This window comes from Bos taurus, chromosome 17 (assembly GCF_002263795.3).
Source record: "Bos taurus isolate L1 Dominette 01449 registration number 42190680 breed Hereford chromosome 17, ARS-UCD2.0, whole genome shotgun sequence".
NCBI classification, from domain to species: domain Eukaryota; kingdom Metazoa; phylum Chordata; class Mammalia; order Artiodactyla; family Bovidae; genus Bos; species Bos taurus.
The window spans coordinates 50,876,055-50,883,040 of NC_037344.1; the positions used below are offsets into that span (position 1 = coordinate 50,876,055).

Here is a 6,986-nt window from a genome sequence, read left to right on the forward strand (position 1 = left end):
TGTCACGGGTGAGGTGGCTATGCTTCGAGTCTGGATTTGAGTCACTTACTGCCGCGAGGAAAGCCACAATCTGGCCCATAGGGCATCCCCACGCCGTGGCGTGGTCAGCATCCTTGCTGTGCCTTGGGCTGCTCCGGGAGCTGCACCCAAGGGGAGACCTTACTCTTTTGCTCAGAGAAGAGATCCTGAGAAAGCGGAACTCTGAGAAAGGTAAGATTCAACTAATATTTTTAGGCACCTATTAAGTGCCAGGCACTGTTGTCGGCCTTAAGCGATACAGCAGTGACCGAGGCTGATGACTTCTCTGCCCGTCGTGGATCTGTCATTCTAGCTGGGGAGGGGAGGCCACAGATGATGGACAAGGAAAACAGTACCTAGGCTAACAATAAACAATACAGGGCTGGGGTAGTGGTGGGAGGAGTGATCAGGGGAAGCTTCTCGGAGGCGACGACCTTGAAGGACGAGAGGGGTAGGTGCGGGGCAATCCTGAAATGCGAGCATTCCAGCTGATCCAGGTCCCCCAGCAGGGGATCTCCTGGTCGATGACGCGGGGCCCTTAGATCAGGAGGAGGAAAGAAATGCAGCTTAATGCCACCAGTAGCCGAAATAGCTCAGTTGGGAGAGCGTTAGACTGAAGATCTAAAGGTCCCTGGTTCGATCCCGGGTTTCGGCAGCGGCGCTCGTTTTTTCTTTTTTTTCCCCCCCCCTTTCCTCTTGTGTCGGAGAAACACAAGACGAAACGATTCTTTCGAATTAATAAAAGGATTTAATTTTCTTTGTTTAAAACAGCTTCGAGTACTATCAAAGGGAAGCCAGACGGTATGGGAACTTCCTCGCACTTCTCCGACTGGAAAAATCCAAGTCCAAGAATTACTTGACTCCATTTCTTTCGTTTCATAAACTACCTCTGTTAAACGTTTGTTGACGTCTGTTGGTTACTTTTTGCGGGTTATTTTTTGCTGCTTATTAATTTCTGTTCTCAGAACCCTCGCGACTAAATCATGAGCCGAGGAGGAAACGGACTCTTTAAGACAGAATTAAATGAGGTGGAACTTTGCCTTTTTGTATTTTGTAAGAAAAGATGAGATATTTAACCGTTTAGAACATGTCACTAATTAAGGAACGCTAAGGAACAGTATACCTTTAAGGGCTGAGCTGAAAAGCTGCTGGCAGAGCTAGTCCTCGTTAGTATAGTGGTGAGTATCCCCGCCTGTCACGCGGGAGACCGGGGTTCGATTCCCCGACGGGGAGGCAACTTATTTTCTATCGCCTATATCTTATTTTCATTTCTCTTTCAAGTGAATTCTTCAACTTTCATAAAAATTCCTTACTCTTCTCTAAAAAAATAATCCTGGCAAGCAAGCGAGATTTGGTCAGGCAGTTGTCTTATTAACTGCTTGGTCACAGTCACCCACGAGCGCCCTCACTTCTTCCCTTGGTTACAAGAAAAAGTTCTCACATTGAAGCGGAATTTTCCATTTCCGGCATGCCACAACGCGGCTATCAACTGTTTGGTTTATATAATGGTTTCCCCAAATAAAACTGTTTCCCTCTAAAACCAGAAGATGCTCTGCCGCTGCTAAGTCGCTTCAGTCGTGTCCGACTCTGTGCGACCCCACAGACAGCAGCCCACCAGGCTCCCCGATCCCTGGGATTCTCCAGGCAAGAACACTGGAGTGGGTTGCCATTTCCTTCTCCAATGCATGAAAGTGAAAAGTGAAAGTGAAGTCGCTCAGTCGGGTCCGACTCTTAGCGACCCCCTGGACTGCAGCCTACCAGGCTCCTCCGTCCATGGGATTTTCCAGGCAAGAGTACAGGAGTGGGGTGCCATTGCCTTCTCGGAGAAGATGCTCACTCTGCTGCAAATATTTCATCTTCTTAGGTCTTGCGCCAGCCCAGAGGTTGGCCTTCAGAAAATGTTAATGGATTTGAAACAGAGTGACTCTAAACCGAACTGTTTTCTCGTCTTAATTCACTTGCAGACTGAACTTTTTGAATATAGCCATCATTCTCCCCAGGCTCTTGGTCTTCATTCATTTATTTGTCTGTTCATTTTTTTTTCCCCCACACTAATTCTATGAATATCTACTGAGTAGTTGTCTGTCAGGCACTGTTCATGACACAGAAGTTAGAGCAGAAAGCAAGACAGAGGAGGCTCTGCTCTCATGAACCTACCAAGTCAGGGACACAGACGATAAACAAACAGCGTAAAAACAGGTTCTGAGACCGATATATACTATGAAGAAAAACAAAACAAAGTGAATGCAAAGGATTCATGGGTGCCTTTTTTATTAAAAACCTAAAAAAAAAATTTTTTTGGCCACCAGCACATCAGGTGGCATCTTATTGCCTCGACCAGAGATCGAACTCACCCGCCTGAAGTAGGAGGGTAAAATCTTAAGGACTGGACCGCCAGGGATGTCCCCTCAGATCCTTTCAGAGAGGTAGTCAGGAAGGCCTTTCTGAGGACCCTGACAGTGAGAAAAAGATGATCATGAGTGTATCTGCTTTCCATGCCAAGAGAATGGCAAGTGCAAACGCCCTGAGGTGCAGGAAGTCTGGTCTGCCTGAGGAACAGCAAAGACAGGTGTGTGGCTAGAGTTCTCCTAGAGAGGAGGAGGGGAGTAAGGGAGGGATACTGGCGGGGCAGGGGCCCCCAGATGCCAGATCACAGAGATGCCAGATCACTGAGAGCCTTAAAGGCCGCAGTTAGGAGTATGGTTTTGATTCTAAGTTTTACACAAAGAGGAAACGTGATTGGACTTGTCTGAAGCAGAGCACTCAGGGACACCTACTGAACTGACTGCTGCTGCTGCTAAGTCGATTCAGTCGTGTCCGACTCTGTGCGACCCCACAGACGGCAGCCCGCCAGGCTCCCCCGTCCCTGGGATTCTCCAGGCAAGAATACTGGAGTGGGTTGCCATTTCCTTCTCCAATGCATGAAAGTGAAAAGTCAAAGTGAAGTCGCTCAGTCGTGTCCGACTCTTAGCAACCTCATGGACTGCAGCCTACCAGGCTCCTCTGTCCATGGGATTTTCCAGGCAAGAGTACTGGAGTGGGGTGCCACTGCCTTCTCCTACAACCCCTCAACTGGCTTCCGAGCCAGGTCCAGAATACCTCTGCCTAAGCCACCATCCTCTTCCTTTCTGCAGGTAAGGTCGCTCTTGTGGTTGTCCCCTTGAGCTACGGGAATAAGGTCAGACGATGGCTTTCTACAGAGCCCCATTCCACACCTCACCCCAGTGCCCTCATGTTCTTTCTCTGTTTCACCAAACAGCATCAGCAAAGCATCAGTCCACACATGGGGTGATTATGCAAAGCAATAGGCCTTTGCTGGAGTTCAAATAACAGCATTTTTAATAATGAGAACTGGCATTTTAGGGTACGGGTCTTGTACCAGGCACTGTTCTAAACCTTCTCTGTGTGAAGGAGACATGTCATTTGACATCCCTTATATGTGGAATATAAAAAGAAATGATACAAGTGAACTTACTCACAGAACAGAAAGAGATTCAAACTTAGAAAATGAACTCATGGTTGCCACAGGGAAGGGATAGTTAGGGAGTTTGGGAAGGTCATGCACACAGTATATATTTTAAATGGATAACAATCAAAAGCCTATTGTACAGCACATGGAGCTCTCTTCAATGTTATGTGCTGGCCTGGACGGGAGGGAGCTTTGGGGGAGAATGGGTACATGTACGGCGGCCTCCCTTCACTGTTCACCTGAAACTAACACAACATTGTCAATTGGCTATAACCCAATACAAATTGTTTCTGGAGTCAAAATAAAAATGAAAAAATAATTAAAAAGATCAACCTTCTCTGTGTAACTCATTCAATGGTCACAATCACTCTATGAAGTAGTTACTATTCAAATCTCCATTTCACAAAGGAGGCCCGGAGAGGTAAGGTAATGAAATCACAGCTGCTGGCTCCAGTGTCCTGGGTTACCAGTTCATTTGGACTTTACTGTGAAGAGTTTCAGGTATCCACAGACTGGAAGAGAGATGATCAGTTGAGGATTGAGGTAGCAGGGTATTTTCAGGTGTGTTCTGCACATCATTGTAAGTGACTCTTTCTGCCAGGAAATCTCAAGTGCTGGTGGGAAAAGGTGAAGAAGCCTGTTTTCTGCATTCTCCTTGTCTCTCACCTAACCGGTGAATGGCAACTTGTTGACTTGAAGGACACTCCATTTTCATCAAAGTATAGTTAATTTACAGTGCTGTGTTAGTTTTAAGTGTATAGCAAAGTGATTCAGTCATATATATATATATATTCTTTTTCAGTTATACATAGATAAAAATATAAGTCACTGAAAGTTGGAATGATTGTAAAGAACAAGAAACCAGAGATTTCTGGGTGGGGGTACAGTGGGGGCAAGTCCTTATTCGTTGGAAAGAAACTCTATTTTCCTCTCCTTCTTTTCTGATTGTGAGGAGCAACATTCACAAATAGGCCTGTCTCCCTTTGGTTCTTGGTTCTGGTATCAGTTAGAATTTCGGCTGTAGAGCTATGAACCACAGGCCTAGTTCAGAAACATAAAAGTCAAGTCCGGATTTATTTCGGTTTGTTTTTGCTAAACTGGAAACCCATGTAAATATACAAACTTTTATTTGAAAAAAAAAAAAAAATCTAAAGAATAGACTATAGCAGAGAATTTCAGAAACCATATCAAGGAGGGAGGGGGATGTAGCTCAGTGGTAGAGCGCATGCTTTGCATGTATGAGGCCCCGGGTTCGATCCCCGGCATCTCCACTACAGTGTCCTTTATTCTTCTTTGTGATTTCATTTTACTTCAATTTACGCAAGTGTTCACCATACAAACACCTCGGATGTGATTATAACACGTGGTATTACACTCAATCCTAAAGGATCAGCCCTGAATATTCATTTGAAGGACTGATGCTGAAACTCCAATACTTTGGCCACTTGATGTGAAAAATAGACTCATTAGAAAAGACCCTGATGCTGGGAATGACTGAAGGCAGGAGGATAAGGGGATGACAGAGGATGAGATGGTTGGATGGCATCACTGACTCAATGGACATGAGTTTGAGCAAACTGGGAGATGGTGAAGGACAGGGAAGCCTGGCGTCCCGCAGTCCATGCGGTCACAAAGAGTTGGACAGGACTGAGGGACTGAACTGATTACTCCTCCAGTCACTACCTGAAAATGAGATTTTTACAATAGATGTGACCTCCCCTTGCTTAACTCCCTAACACTCCCAAAGTAATTTTGTTAGAAGAGGCAAAAGGAAACAGTTACAAGAAACATGTCAAGGCAAAACCTAAGGTGATGACTGAAACCACGGCAAAAGTGAGAACAATCATTTAGGGAGTTTACCCCCTGCTTCCTGGCATTTGACTGCAGTTAGAGGCCTGGTGACTCATTCCAGGCCGTGAGACGGCAAGCTTGGAAGTCCTTCAAAGGTCTGAGCGACTGTGCTGGCCTTTGCCCTTTTTTCTGCTCTCAGTAACGACCATTTTTCAAAGGCAGCCACCCAAAAGGAAACCAGCAGTTCGAGGAGGTGGCATTTTGCTTCCCGCTTCCTCCCTAACAGGCCACAGATGAATGCATGAATGGCTCTGGTGCACAAACCTTTTCAACCTATATTTGTACACTGTACTTTATCATTAAAAATAAAAGCTATTTTATTAAAAGAAGGGATCCTGTTGCACTCTGTGGGGTTGGCGGTTCTTTGCAGTAATAACGAATTTGTCAGCCATCAAATCCTTTCTCTCATTTGATCTGACCTCATATTTTAAATCATAAGAACAGCTCAGCTTACAGCTGGCGGGATCTGACTCTGCACAGCCCTCATGTTTTGAGATGAAACTGAAATTCATGAAATGACTCACCAGTTGGGGTGTGAAATACCGGTGACAGCTTCTCTTTGTAAGGAAATTCCATGAAGGTTATTTCTCCCTAAATGTCAACAAGGTTTTAAGAGATTAAAAAAAAAGTTGAGATTAAAGTTATCAGACCTCACACAAAATGAATCATATGCTTCTGTTTTATTGTGTATCTTATGATTAATATTTCTAATGGCACAATGATAAAGAAAAAAACACCATAAGGAAGAAAGAACAAGGCTTGTGCTGGGAAATGGAGCTTTCTAGAAAAGACGTCTTGAATCTTTGGGAAAAAAAATGTTTTCCAATCATTAGATCTGGTTTCACAATTTTAAAAAAATCAAAGCCCTTTTTCTGAGGTACCAAAAGTAGTCACATTCATGGGACTGCCCTTATGGTCCTCTGGGTAAGACTCCATCCTTCCACTGCAGGGGGCAGGGGTTTCATCCCTCACCAGGGAACTAACATCCCTGCATACACTCTGCCAGGAGTTAAAAACAAACAAAAAACCAGTCAGATTCATGGAGACAGAAGGAATGATGGTGGCCAAGGATTGGGCGTGAAGGATTAGCATTAGTGTTTAATGAGTACAGAGTTTCAGTCTTGCAAGATGAAGAGTGGAGACAGATGGTGGTGATGGTTGCACGTGAACTGCAAATTGAAGGGTAGTAGAATATACCACCCGAAAATATGTTCCTTTGATATTATTTTGAGCCATTGGCACTTGAAAAACAGCAAAGCAAGGTTTTCACTGAACTCCCCTTATCTGCCCAAACACAGATCCTTCAAAAGGAACTCAGTGGTCCTAGATCCTCTTATCAAGAGTTTAACTAACCAGAGAAGATGGCTTTTGACATAGGAGAGACTAAAATGACACTGAACTTTGTCACAAACTATCATATCTCTATCTATTCTTCTGTTCTCCCAGTAAAAATCATTTACTCTCCCTTAAGAGACCTTTCTATATTAAGAGGATGTGCGTGTGTTAGTTGCTTTGGGACCCCATGGACTGTAGCCTCTCAGGCTCCTCTTGCATGGAATTCTCCAGGCAAGGATACTGGAATGGGTTGTCACTGCCTTCTCCAGGTGATCCTCCTGACCCAGGGATCAAACTCCGGTCTCCAGCACTG

General features: G+C 44.8%; 3 non-coding genes across 3 annotated transcripts; all 3 read left to right on the forward strand.

The window, feature by feature from the left end:
* Window positions 1-600: 600 nt before the first annotated feature.
* TRNAF-GAA (transfer RNA phenylalanine (anticodon GAA)) lies at window positions 601-673 on the forward strand. The gene has a single exon. It is a non-coding gene; the product is annotated as a tRNA-Phe (tRNA).
* A 506-nt stretch (window positions 674-1,179) lies between these two features.
* On the forward strand, window positions 1,180-1,251 carry TRNAD-GUC (transfer RNA aspartic acid (anticodon GUC)). The gene has a single exon. It is a non-coding gene; the product is annotated as a tRNA-Asp (tRNA).
* Window positions 1,252-4,686: 3,435 nt separating this feature from the next.
* TRNAA-UGC (transfer RNA alanine (anticodon UGC)) lies at window positions 4,687-4,758 on the forward strand. Its single transcript has one exon. It is a non-coding gene; the product is annotated as a tRNA-Ala (tRNA).
* Window positions 4,759-6,986: the final 2,228 nt, after the last annotated feature.